Here is a 15,379-nt window from a genome sequence, read left to right as displayed (position 1 = left end):
ACCCCAACAGAGATTCCTGGGGGTGGGGGCAGTCTTCCAATAGGGACCAGAAATTGCTGTACCCCACCTCCAAGAATTCCACCTCCAAAACTAACCCTTCCAACCTAGTAGACTTCACCATCCTGGGGGTGGAGATACCAGCAAACTCCAGACAATGCCACCTATCAGATGGAAAGGGAAGCAGAGAAGAAACTCCAACAGAAACAATTATTCAATTTTCCTTTGAGATTTTTTCTTTTCTCTTTCTTTTCCTACTCTCACGACCCAAACATTTATGAAACAAAGTACTTTTCATGCAGCACACTAAGGAGGACTGTGATGCCTAATTAGTATGTTACAGTTCTGTCATATATACTTTTATATTTATATATTTTTAATTTTATAATTCAGTTTTTTATTTTTTATTTGTTTTTATAATCTTTTATTTCATTTTTTACTCTCTAGAGTCTCCTCTTATGTATCTGTTTCCCCAGTCTCTGTTTTCTCCTGCAATCAGTCAACTTCTTTAGATTCCTCATTCATCCCTCCTATGATCAAATACTTCTATATCTTACCTCCTACCTCATTAACATTTTATCCTACACCCCCATTCTCTCTTTGTCCACCATTAGAAACTGTAGACCCATTAACAAACCTTCTGTTTATATTATAGATAATAATTGAACACACCATTTCTGTTTATTGTGACAAAACTATAAATATCCTAATAGGAGCTATTTGGTTTAAGACTGCATAATGTTTGCATTGGGTGCTGTTAATATTGATCTCCCCCTTAAAGGCAAGGTATTGGAAATCTGCAGGGACACTATAAGTCTATAAGATAGAAACTAATTTGTTGGTTCCACACTACTAGAGGGGAAGACACACGAACAAATGAAGAAAACAGGGAAGAAAGTGCCCCAAACATCCAAGAAGATACAGTAATAGAATCCGTTGACAGCTGTGGGCCCCTTCTCCTAGAAGGAGGCCTATGTCATATTCTGTCAGGAGACAAACACACCTTTTAGGCTACTCAGGTACTAAGACTCTGTGCTATCCCCTGGAGGAGGCCTATGTGGCATGCACCTTTCAGGCCACTCAGGGACTGGGACCCCCATCCCTCTTTTCCTGTGCTCTGTGGTCTGTTAAGTCGGTTCTTCAGTGTCTGTGAAACTGTCACCTTCTGTGTTCACATGGCTATATTTTACTTTCTGTTACCAACATATAATCTTCCAAGAAATAGGCTAGTAACTGCTTATGCAAGGCTCAATCTTTAAGATGTATGGCTAGCTTAACTGCTATATGCAGTGTTATGTGTAGCAAAGACAGAAGCAGCTTCCTATGTGATGAGTGTTCCATCTCTCCCAAATAAAGCTCTTCTCCTCAGAACCTCGGTGAACAGAGACAATACTTTTCCTATTGTTGTCAGTGTTGCAGACTAGGATAGTGTAACAAGTGGTGCCCCAGATACCCCAGCACTGCAGACAAGGACAGTGCAACAGTTGACGCCCAACATGGGGCATTTTCTTAAGGTCTGGAGGTAAGTACCTGGCAGTAATGTCCCTGGCCAGGGTGAAGTGTTATTTCAGCAGTGGTTCTCACTGATCAAGAAACTGCAACTGCCCCCACCCCTGCCCATTTTGGCAACATGGGAAACAACCCCGATAAGATGGAGCCTCATTTAAAGATAATTTTGATATCTCAAGGTCTTCAGATAAATCATGATGACCACCTAAACTTTTACAAGAGAGTTCTACAGGATAATCCCTGGTTCCCTGAAGTAGATTGTATGATTCTGAACTTTGGAAGTGAGCATTTCAAAATAGTAGTCTAAATGCTCAGGGAGGACTAGAGCCAAAGCTATTTTCTTGGCTGTCTTATCAGCCTTGGGAACTAAAGTGGAGACTTCTAAAACAGACAGTAAAGATATTCTGGAGATAGAGAAGCAAAGAATATTTGACCTTGTTATGACCTTTACATTAAAGTCCAGAGGACTTAACTTCTCCCCAGCATTCCATAAAAGGGCTTTTTAATCTTATTGTGTTTGGGTATGTGGGTGCATTGGTGGTTCGGTGATTAGCTCATCACATTACTTTTTGTCAGTCCTATTTTTATTATTTCAACTGGAGTTTTTTAAAACATCTGTTACATTGCAATGGAAATTCACCTACAAAAAGGCCTTTACCTTTGAGTTATGTGTATATCATGTTGTCTGATAACATGCTGTCTATATATGTGTGCCCAAATATCACGTACATGATGTTAAAATTTATATATAATGAGCACTCATACATTTAAAAATTAAAAAATGGATCAAAATATGTTTAATTCACATGATTTTAAAGGGTTTAATTTAAATTGGGCAAGCAAAGGAAAAATGTCTTTAAAAAAATAACTCATAGGTTTCCAAATGGGTCTATAAAATGCTGATGTCTATAAAATATCTAACCAATTGTTTCCTAGGACTTTTCTTCAACAGGAAGATGATGACAGATGTTGCTTTATATACTTGTTTGATATTTTAGTTAGTAAAATATTTTAGCAAATATTTAGTAAATATTAGTTAGTAAAATATTTTAGTAAATATTTTTAGTTAGTAAAATATTGATATTTTACTTAGTAAATTATCAATATTTTAAAATATTGATATTTTACTTAGTAAAATAAGTAAATTAGATTTAACATGTATAAAATTACTTAGATATGTTTGATACAAAGACATCTGATTAATTTGCAAGGTTAAAATGCTAACTTTTAAACATAAAACCAAGTAATCTTAACTTCTTAAATTCCATGGGACGATATACTAAAACAGTGTGTTTTTAAAAATTGCTAAACAGGTGTTATTCCATGTATGAGGGGTTCAAAAGGTTTCAACTGGGTTTTTGACTAGAGTACTATAAATAACATAAAATTTCATCTTACATAAATGGAGTAAATTATCAAAATTAAAAAATTTTATAAGGGTCACTTAAAAAATGTGAACAAGAAGGGATCAACAGATGAAAGACCCGACTACCCCATTCCTTGGTATTTATACAAAAATACTAAAATCAGTATATTACAGTGATACATGCACATCTATGTGAATAGGAGAACTATTCACAATAGCAACACTATAGAACCAGGTTAGGTGCCTATCAACAGATGAATACAAAAAGAAAATTTGGTATATACACACACACACATACATACACCTACAATGGGGTTTTACTCAGTCATAGAGAACAATGAAAATATGACATTTATTGGTAAATGGATATAACTGGAGAACATAATGATAAGTGAAATAGTAAGTCAAGAGTCAATTTTTTTTTTCTCTCACATGCAGAAATTAGAGTAAGAAGGGAAAAAAGGGGATAAGAATCACATGAAGATGGAAAAGATCAATGGAATAGAGGAAGAGGATTAGGGGAAGTAGGGATGGAAAGGGCAACAAGTTGAGAAATGAAATTTACCACATTATCCTGTATACATGAGACTATACCACAGTGAATTCCACCTTTATGTATATCTATAAAACACCAAAAAAATAATAAATAAATAGAAGGAGGATCAGAAAAGCAGAGGGAGGTGAATGGGGGAGGGGAGGGCAAGGAAAATGGAAGTAATAGAGATTGAAAAGAAGCAAATTGTATTCTATGCATATATGTATATGTCAAAAAACTCCAATGTTATGTATAATTATGCATTAGAAAGATTTTAATAAAAGTTTTAAAAAGTCAAAAATAGATGTGAGAAGAAAATTTATAACAAAAATACAAGTTTTCTAAAATGTATTTAAATATGATATACTATTTTAAGAATACATATTTGAAAACACTTTAAACTGTTTCTAGAAAATGTAGATAACAAATGTTGCTGGGAAAACTGGAAATCCATATTAGCAAAATGAAATTAGACCCCTACCTCTCACCCTGCACCAAACTCGACTCAAAGTAAATTAAGGATCTAGGCATTAGACCAGGGACCCTGTGCATACTAGAAGAATAAATGGGCCTAAATACTTATTGAATTCCTCAACAAGACACTGAAAGCACAAGAAGTAAAATAAAGAAATAATAAATGGGATGGTATAAAACTGAAAATTTCTTCACAGCAAATGAAATAATCAAGAACATAAACAGAGAGCCTACAGAAGTGGAGAAAGTCTTTGCTACCTGCACCTCAGACAGAATACTAATCTCCAGGATATATAAAGAACTCAAAAAACTTAACTCCAAATAATAATAACCCCATCAATAAATGGGCACAGGAACTAAACAGACACTTCACAGAAGAAATATGAATGATCAACAAATATATGAAAAAGTGTTCAATATCACTATCAATTAAAGAAATGCAAATTAAAACTACACTGAGATTTTACCTTACTGCAATCAGAATGTAATTGTCAAGAACACAAGTAACAATAAATGTTGGCAAAGATGTGGTGGGGGGGAGGTGCACTCACACTTTGCTGGTGGTACTGCAAATTGGTAAAGCAGTATGGAGATTCCTCAGGAAACTTGGAATGGAACCACCATTTGACCCAGTTATTCTGCTCCTCAGCACATACCCAAAGGACCTAAAATCAGTATACTGTAATGATGCAGCCACATCCATGTTCATGGCAGCTCAATTTACAATAGCTCAGCTATGGAGCCAACCTAGTTGCCTTTTAATAAATAAATGGATAAAGAAAAATATGGTACATATACAAAATGGAATCTTCATCATAAAGAAGAATTAAATTATGTCATTTGCTGGTAAATGGATGGAACTGGAGGCTATCATGCTGAGTGAAATAAATCAATGCCCAAAAACCAAAGGCCAAATGTTCTCTCATATGGGGACAGTGACTCACAATATGTGTTGGGGAAGGAGAAATGTCAATTGGAGTTTTTTCTGGACAGATCATATTGATGCAACCATAGGTGTACCCCACTTACCCTGATGTGTACAACATGATTGCCAGATTTACATGAAGGATCTCACTCTTTTGAGGCCTACAGGGAAAGTGAAATCCTCAAACTTTGACACAATAAACACAGTATCAAAATAAACTAGCTCCAAAAAATCAGCAGGAAAACTATGGTATAAAACCCACTTGGAAAAATGTTGAAATTTTTGCAACTACCTGATATCACAGAACACTTTGGCAAGAGAAGGCTGTGCCTTAAAAAGGTCCACACATATGATACATAAAACCCAGCACAGGAACATTAGAAATATGAAAAAACAGTAACACAACACCTCCTAAAGTTTGTAATTAATCAGAAAATGACTCCAAAGACATTAAAGTGTATGAAATATCAGATAAATAATTCAAAAGAATGATTATTAAAAATGTTCAATGAATTCCAAGAGAACACAGAAAACTAAATGAAATAAGGAAGTCAGTATAGGATATTTTGAGATTTCAATAAGGCAATAGAGATATTGAAAAAGAACCAAGCAGAAATCTTAGAAGTTAAAAACATAATAACATGAAAATTTCAGTTTAATAGAGTAAACCATGCTGAAGGCAGAACTTCAGAGATGGAAAAAAAAAAGTGGTACCTTGAACGTTCAGGCAGTATTAACGTAAAAAAAAGTAACCATAACTAGAATATACAAGAACTCTGGAAGAACATTAAAAAGAATTTTAAAAGATTTAAGAATCATTGAAATTGAAGATGTTTGTCAGAGGTAGACTAATGACATGAATAGCCTCTTCAGGGAAATAATAACAAAAAATTCAGCCTTGACAATGAGATGGACATCCAGAAACAAGAGACATTCAGAACCCCAGATAGGCAAGATCAAGAAAAGAACCTCTCCATGACACATATAATTAAAATGCCCAACGTACAGAACAAATAGAATTTTAAAAGGCTCAAGAGAAAAACAATCATGTTAAAAGGCCAAAGTTTCTGAAAAGATGGAGAAATAGAGGAGGTCACTTTCCTGGCTGATCCAAGGCATATATAACCAAGAAAGCAAACAAGCAGCTTCTCAGCATGGTGGGTAAAAAAAAATAAAAAGGGGACTTTCCTGGGAATTAATACTGGTCATTCAAAGTAGATCAGGGACTCAGGATGTTGAACAAAATAAAATAAGGAAGAGACCTCCAGTGACAACACTGCCATCACTGGTGCCACCTGGAGTGATGGCTGAACCCAAGAGACAAGGAAATGCAAAGACTGCAGGTGACCAAGGGAAGAAAGGATTAACTCCTCTGCTACAGGAATGGAACCTAAGGTTCCAGCATGAGCTGCCAACCGCTAGGCTCTGGAGGTGTGTTGATTTAAAATCTTCAAATCAATCACTGCTCAACAAAGAACCTGGAAATTACCTAGGGCTAAGCCTTATCTGCAGGATCTCCTTTCACACTCCAGTGTCCCCATCCTGAGAGGGAATCAAATATCACACTTCACCCCAACAAACCACTGCTGAGAAGAGAAGTCAAGAAGTTTGTGAACTCTAACAGAAACAATTCTTTAACTTTTCATTGAGAATTTTTTTTTCATATTTTATGTTTAATTCTAAGCTGAATATTTCATGGAACTTATAATTATACCTATTTGTTTTTTCTCATTTCTAGAATTTTTTGAAGGTTTATTTGTTCTAATTAGTTGATAGATCATACATAAATAGAGTATAATCTCATTTTTCCGATTATACCTATTGTAAGATCACATCAGTCATGCAGTCATATATATACATGAGGTAATAATGTCTGGTTCACTTCACTATCATTCCTTCCCCCATACGCCTACCCCTCCCTTCACTCCCCTCTACTCTCCTCTCTAAGATAAAGTAACTCTATTCTTCCCTATGCTCCCCCCGATTATTGTAAATTAGCATCAGCATATCAGAGAAAACATTCAGTCTTTGGTCTTTTGGGTTTGACTTATTTTACTTAGCATGATATTCTCTAACTCCATTCATTTACCAACAAATGCCAGAATTTCATTCTTCTTCAAAGCTGAGTAATATTCCAGCATACATATATATATACTATATATATATATCACATTTTCTTTACCCATTCATCTGTTGAAGGTCATCTAGGTTGGTTCTATAGTTTAGCTATTGTGAATTGAGCTGCTATAAATATTGATGTGACTGTGTCACTGTAGTATGTTGATTTTAAGTCTTTTGGGTATAAACCAAGGAGTGGGATAACTGGGTCAAATTGTGGTTCCATTCCAAATTTTCTGAGGAATCTCCATACTGCTTTCCATAATGGTTGCACCAATTTGCATTCCTACTAGCAATGTATGAGTGTACCTTTTCACCCAGCATCCTGGGCAACATTTATTGTTACTTGTATTCTTGTTAATTGCCATTCTGATTGGAGTGAAGTGAAATCTTAGAGTAGTTTTAATGCTTTTATTTTTATTTATTTTTGTTTTTTATTTTGATTTTATGTGTATTTTTCTTTTCCTCTCACTTTGTTTCCCATAATTCTCTTTCTTTCTCTTGTTCTGCTAACAGACAAACTCTATTGTTCTCTTTCAGTCTTCCTTTAATTTTTTTACTTGTATTTTCTCTCCTCCTCCCTCATGATTAACTCACTATATCTCCTGCTCTCCATGTCCACCATTCAAAATTGAAAAAGATTTTGAAAACCTACTGTTTTTAATGTTGGTAATAGCTGACCATATATTTTTGTTTATTTTTGACAAATTAGCATTGTAAAAGTCATGGAAGTAAATATTTGGTTTAATGTTGTATATTATTTACACTAGTGGTTTTTACTATTTGTCTCCTCCTAAACTGTGAGGTAATAGAAAAAAAAAAAAAAAAAAAAGAACACCATAAGTCCACAGAGTACAAACTCTACTGCCTCAGAGACATACTATTAGATGGATAAACAAATAAACAACATGAAAAGTGACTGGAACAAACCACCCCAAAAGACCAAAATATTACAATACAGAATCCATCAACACCACAGTGAAAGAAATGACAGAGAATAGTAGAAAGTTCATAGTTAGGCTGGTCTTCAAGGTAAAGGATGATGCAAGAAATAAAATCAGAGAGCAAATACAGAAAGTTAAAGGTCACTTCAATAAAGAGAGATTCTGAAGAAAAGAATCAAGTGGAAATCATAGAAATGAAGGAATCAATAGACCAAATTCAAAATTCAATGGAAAGCATCACCAGCAAACTAGACACTTAGAAGACATAATTTCAAGCAATGAATACAAAATATATAATCTTGAAAATAAAGTTGACCATGGAGAAAAACATGTTAAAAGATCATAAACAGAAATTTCAAGAAATAAGGGATAATAGGAAAAGACCAAATATAAGATGTATTAAGATAGATAAAGGCTCAGAGACACAAATGAAAGGAATGCACATTCTTTTCAGTGGAAAAAATATCAGAAAATTCCTAAAACCATAAAACATAAAATGGAAAATCAAATACAGGAAGGTTACTGGACCCCAAATGTATACAATTACAACAGACCCATACAAAGGCACATTGTTTTGAAAATGCCTAACATACAGAATAAGGATAGAATTTTAAAGGCTGCTAAAGAGAAACAACAGGTCCCATTGAGAGGTAAATCTCAGCTGATTTCTCAACCAACACCCTAAAAGCTAAGAGGTCTTGGAATAAAATATACCATGCTCTACAGGAAAATGGATGCCAAGCAAGAATACTATACCACCAAAATTAAGCTTAAGATTTGGTGATGGAGAAAATCTCCCACAATAAACAAAAGTTAAAAGAATTCACAACTTGCAACCTACATTACATAACATACTTAATACTTCATGAAGAAGAACTGCAAAACAAAAGTGAAAATCAGAAAATGGAGGAAGTACACTAGAATCAAAGGAGAAACTAATTCAAATTAAAAAACTAAATCAAAATGACAAGGAATAAAAATCATATCTAAATAATAACATTGAATGTAAATGGACTAAACTCATCAATAAAAAGACATAGACTGGCAGATTGAATTAAAAATCAAGACCCAACAATATGTTGTCTCCAAGAGACTCACATCATAGGCAAACACATCCAAAGACTGAAGATGAAAGATAGGAAAATATATCATTCACATGGGATCTCATAAACATGCAGGGGTTTCTATCCTCATATCAGGTAAAATGAACTTCAAGCCAAAGTTAATCAGATGGGACAAAGAAGGACATTTCATATTGCTTAAGAGAATATAATGTCAACAAGACATAACAATCATAATATTTATGCCCCAAACAATGGAGAATCTATGAACATCAACAAACCCTTTTCAATTTCAAGAATCAAATAGAACACAACACAATAATAGTGGGCAATTTTAACATGCCTCTCTCATCACTGGATAGATCCTCCAAACAAAAACTAAATAAAGAAACTAGAGAACTAAAAAATGCAATTAATAATTTATACTTAACAGATATATATAGAATATTTCAGCAATTGATGAATGAATACACTTTCTTCTCAGAAGCACATGAGTCCTTCTCCAAAATAGACCATGTCTTAGGCCACAAAACAACTTTAAGCAAATTCAAAACAGAGATAATACCTTTCATTCTATCAGACTATAATAGAATGAAAATAGAAATCAATTATAAAATCAAAAATAGAAACTTACACCTGGAGACTAATAAGTACTCAATTGAATGTTCAATGGATAGCAGTTTTTTTTTTTTTTAATTTCATGGGTGAAATAAAAAAAATACTTAGAGGTAAATGAGAATAGCAACACAACATATCATAATGTATGGTACACTATGAAGGCAATTATAAGAGAAAAGTGTGTTACATTGCTTATTTATTAAAGTAGTCACCAAATAAATGACCTAATATCACATCTCAAAGCCCTTAGAAAAGAACAACAAATTGGTGACAAAAGCAATACAATATAGGAAATAATTAAAATTAGAACTGAAATCAAAGAATTTGAAACAAAAAATTCAAAAAATATCAATGAAATCAAAAGTTGGTTCTTTGAAAAAATAAATAAAATTGCTTAATTGTTAGCCAGGCTACCAAAGAATGAGAGAAAACTCAAATCACTAAAATTTATGATTAAAAAGAAAATATCACAACAGACACTGCTGAAATACAGATGATAATCATAAACTATTTTGAAAATTTATATTCCAATAAAACAGAAAATCTCAAAGACATTGACAAATTTTTAGAGACATATGACCTACTCAAATAGAACCAGGAGGACATAGAAAATTTAAACAGATCAATATCAAGCAATGAAACTGACGATGCCATCTAAAACCTACCAAAAAAGAAAAGCCCAGGTCCAGAGATTCTCAATCAAGTTCTGCAACACTTTCAAAGAAGAACTAACACAAACCCTCCTCAAAATATTCCATGAAACAGAAAAGGAGGAACTCTTCCAAACTCATTTTATGAGTTAGTATCACCCTGATACAAAAACCAGACAAAGACACAGTAGGGAAGAAATTTCAGACCAATATCCCTGGTGAAAATAGATGCAAAAATTCTTAACAAAATACTGGCAAATCACAAACAAAAATATATTAAAAATATAGTGCACCATGATCAAGTGGGTTTCATCCCAGGGATGCAAGGTTGGTTCAACATACAGAAATCAATAAACATAATTCAACACATTAATTGACTTAAAGACTCAATAGACACAGAAAAAGCATTTGTTAAACTTGAGAATATATTTGTGTTCAAAACAAAAGAAAAACTAGGGATAGTAGGAATATACCTCAACAATTTAAATCTATATATGTAAAACCCATGGCTAACATCATTCTAAATGGAGAAAAATTGAAAGCATTCCCTCTAAATATGACAAGACAGAGATGCCCTCTTTTGCCACTTCTATTCCACATAGTTCTGCAAACTCTAGCCAGATCAATTAGACAGAATTTAAAAATTAAAGGGATACAAATAGAAAAGAAAAGCTTAGACTATCTCTGCTTTGCTGATAACATAATCCCATGTTTAGAAGACCCAAAAAATTCTACCAGAAAACTTTCAGAACTCATGAGTGAATTCAACAAAGTAAAAGAATACAAAATCAACACCCATAAATCACTTGCAATTAATCAGCTGAATGTGAAACTAGGAAAACCATCCCACTCATAATAGCATCAAAAATATATAATACTTAGGAATCAATCTAACAAAAGAAGTGAAAGATCTCTATGATAAAATCTACAGAACACTAAAGAAAGAAACTGAAGAAGACCTCAGAAGATGAAAAGATCTCCCATGTTCTTGGACAGGCAGAATTAATATTGTCAAAATGGCTATACAATCAAAAGCACTATACATATTCAGTGCAATTCCTATTAAAATTCCAGGGCTGGAGATATTGCTCAGTTGGTAGAGTGCTTGCCTTGCAAGCACAAGGCCCTGGGTTCAATTTCCAGAACTACAAGAAAAAAAAATTCCAATGACATTCTTCATACAAATAGAAAAAGCAGTCATGAAGAACGAAGAATGAGGCATCACAGTACCAGGTCTTAAATTATACTATAAAGCTATCCTAACAAAAATGGCATGGTATTGGCACCAAAACAGACTTGATGATCAATGGAACAGAATAGAAGGCACAGAGAAAAACCTACATAAATACAGTTATCTCATACTGGACAAAGGCACCAAAAACATACATTGGAGCAAAGATCGTCTCTTCAACAAATGGTGCTGGGGAAACTGGAAATTCACATGTAATAGAATGAAATTTAATCCCTCTCACCCTGCTCAAAAATCAACTCAAAGTGCTTCAAGGATCTAGGCATTAGACCAGAGACCCTGTGGCTACTAGAAGAACAAGTGGGCTCAAATCTCCACCATGTTGACTTTGGAACCAAATTCCTCAACAAGACTCCTGAAGAGCAAGAAGTACAATCAAGAATCAATAAGTGGCATGGTATCAAGCAAAAAGCTTCTTCACAGCAAAGGAAACTATCATGAATGTAAAAAGAGAGCCTACACAATGGAGAAAATCTTTGCCACCTGCACCTCAGATAGAGCATTAATCTCCAGGATATATAAAGAATTCAAAAAAGTTAACACCAAAACAAACAAACACAAACAACCCCCACAAATAACCCAATCAATAAATGGGTAAAGAAATTGACCATACACTTCACGGACAATGAAATCTGACTGGTCAACAAATATATGAAAAAATGTTCAACATCACTAGCAATAAGAGAAATGCAAATTAAAACGACATCAAATTTCCATCTCACTCCAGCCAGAATGGCAACTATCAAGAATACAAGCAACAATAAATGTTGACAAGGATGTGGGGGAAAGGTACATGCATACATTACTAGTTGGACTGCAAATTAGTGTAACCACTCTGGAAAGCAGTATGGAGATTTTTCAGAAAATTTGGAATGAAACTACTATATGACCCAGTTATCCTTTCCTCGGTATATATCCAAAGGAATTAATGTCAGTATAGTACAGTGATGCAGTCATACTAATATTTATAGCAGCTCAATTCACAATAGCTAAGCTATGAAATCAAACAAGCTGCCCTTCTACAGATGAATGGATAAAGAAATGTGGTATATATAAACAATGAAATATTACTCAGCCATGAAAGAGTATGACTTCATGACATTCACAAGTAAATTGATAGATCTGGAGACTATTGTGCTAAGTTAAATAGGCCAATACCTCAAAACCCAAGTTCAAACATTCTCTCTGATATACAGATGCCAGGACACAACAAGGGGAGGATAAGAAGTTCAGTAGATTAGAAAAAGGGTAATAAAGGGAAGGGAGGGGAATGTGAATAGTGACAACAGTGAAATGAATCAAACATAACTTTCCTGTGTTCATATATGAATACACCACCAGTGAACACCACATCATACACAACCACAAGTGGGATCCTAACTAGAATAAGTTATATTCCATATATGTGTAATGTCAAAATACACTCTACTGGGTGATCCAAGAGGGTGGACTAGAGGGTGACTGCATCTCCAGTCGCTCCAGAACCCAGGATTCAAGAAGGGGAGGCATTGAGAGACTCGGACTAAAATAAAGCCACAGGGTGAGTCTTCTCCACCTGGTGAGTGCTGCCCAGGCGGCAGGCCCAGATTCGGGTGGCTTACTAGAGTAGGGTAGGGCTGCTAGAGTCTTCCCCAGGCAGCTCTGCGCACTCCGGTGGTGGGCTCCTCCCACAGGGCCAGATTCTCCAGCATCTCGGAGCAGGCCCCCCAGTGAGAGCCTTTCTGCACAGAAACAAGCTTCAAGTCCCTGAAACAGGGTGGCTAGTTCCTGCCCACAGGTTGCTTTAGGGACCAAGACAGGGCAGTCAGGGACTTCCCCAAGCAGCCCGCAGCCCGGCCCCCTCCAGCGGGAAACGCCTTTCCAGGCTAGCTTCTAAGAGCAGGCCCCCCAGTGAGAGCCTTTCCACACAGAGCCAGCTCCAAGTCCTAGAACCAGTAGTGGGCTAGGGGCAGCTTTCCTTGGAAGCACTGCATTATTAAGGTACTCCAAGATTTCAGGCTACTGAAGGCAGGAAGGTGATATACTGGAAATTTACAGGGACACTAGAAGCCAATAGAAGAATTCTGCAATATCACAAAGTCCCACTGACATCTGACCAATATGAGAAAACAAGGGAAGAAAATGTCCCAAACAAACCTAGACGCTATATCAATAAAACCCAATGACAGCATGGCAGAAGAAATGTCAGAAAGGGAGTTCAGAATGTATATAATTAAAACAATTAGGGAAGCAAATGAGGAGATGAAAGAGCAAATGCAGGCATTAAATGATCGCACCAATCAACAGTTAAAGGAGCAAATATGGGAAGCAAGAGATCATTTCAATAAAGAGTTAGAGATATTGAAAAAAAAAACAAACAGAAATTCTTGAAATGAAGGAAACAATAAACCAAGTTAAAAACTCCATAGAAAGCATAATCAATAGGATAGAACACCAGGAAGACAGAACCTCAGATAGTGAAGAAAAAATATTTAATCTTGAAAACAAAGTTGACCAAACAGATAAGATGGTAAGAAATCATGAACAGAATCTACAAGAATTATGGGATATAATGAAAAGGCCAAATTTAAGAATTATTGGGATTGAGGAAAGCTGAGAGAAAAACCAAAGGAATGAACAATCTATTCAATGAAATAAAATCAGAAAATTTCCCAAATCTGAAGAATGAAATGGAAAACCAAGTACAAGAGGCTTATAGGACTCCAAATATACAAAATTACAACAGACCCACAACAAGGCACATTATTATGAAAATGCCTAACATACAAAATAAAGACAGAATTTTAAAGGCCGCGAGAGAAAAGAATCAAATTACATTCAGGAGGAAACCAATACGGATATCAGCCGATTTTTCAATCCAGACCCTAAAAGCTAGATGGGCCTGAAACAACATTTACCAAGCCCTGAAAGAAAACGGATGCCAACCAAGAATCTTATACCCAGCAAAACTTACTTTCAGATTTGACCATGAAATAAGATCCTTTCATGATAAACAAAAGCGAAAGGAATTTACAAAAAGAAAGCCGGCATTACAGAACATTCTCAGCAAAATATTCCATGAGGAAGAGATGAAAAACAACGATGCAAATCAGCAACAGGAGGAACTAGCCTAAAGGAATAGCCAAATAAAGGGGAAACCAAATCATGTCAAAAAACAAAAATGAGTCCAATGACTGGGAATACAAATCATATCACAATAATAACCCTGAATGTTAATGGCCTGAACTCATCAATCAAAAGACACAGACTGGAACCCCACGTGCTGCGGATTAGTGCACTTCCGGGGTGGAGAGCGCTTTCGGGAGTGTAGTTGCAGACGTTGACTAGTTGGCAAGGCTGGTTGCTCCTTCCAACTTTAAATCAGGTTCCAGTCGACATTTACTGGAACCAAGCCGTGAGCCGGGTTGCCCCTGCTTTCAGGTGCGTGGCTTGTGTCACGTGATGGTCTTCGGAACTCTCGCGAGGCGCCTGAATTCTCTTGAGTGTCCCTCGCGGCCGCCGAGGGAACTTTGGGTTTGAACTTCTTTCTCATTGAGTTTGCTGGCTTCCATGGAGTGGGAATCCATTTTACTCCTCCTAGAGGGTTGAAACTAAGTTGCTGGAGTTTTCAAGATGGCGGCCTAGAGGGTGGCTGCATTTCATGTTGCTCCAGGACTCAGGATTCAAAAGAGGAGATATTGAGACACTTGGGACCAACTCAAAGCAGCCGGGTGACTCTCACCCCCTGGGGGGGCATCCCGGATGGGACGGTGGTCCCGGAACGCAGGAAACTTTGTGAAGTAGAACTGCCGGCGAGACACCCCTCCCCCCGCTGGAGCAGTGAACTCGGACAGCTGGGAGCGCTGTAAAGGATGCCGCTCAGCACAGCGCTGGGACTCAGAGCAACCACTGGGGCTCCGGCGGCTGCCCAGGGGAAGAGTGGCGAGGAGAGCT

The 15,379-nt window shown here is 36.0% G+C and overlaps 1 pseudogene across 1 annotated transcript in view; it reads left to right on the top strand.

Moving 5' to 3' along the window:
• The first annotated feature begins 1,493 nt into the window (after positions 1 to 1,493).
• Positions 1,494 to 15,379, top strand: part of LOC306643676 (neugrin-like) — a 28,692-nt pseudogene continuing 14,806 nt past the window's right edge. The window contains exon 1 of the transcript in view: positions 1,494 to 1,519. The product of the transcript in view is annotated as a neugrin-like (transcript). The remainder of the gene's footprint in view (positions 1,520 to 15,379) is intronic.

The sequence above is a fragment of the Sciurus vulgaris genome, assembly GCF_902686455.1.
Source record: "Sciurus vulgaris genome assembly, chromosome: 14".
In the NCBI taxonomy this organism is placed as follows: domain Eukaryota; kingdom Metazoa; phylum Chordata; class Mammalia; order Rodentia; family Sciuridae; genus Sciurus; species Sciurus vulgaris.
The sequence above is the reverse complement of the archived record's forward strand: the minus strand, read 5'-3'. Positions and strand labels throughout refer to the sequence as shown.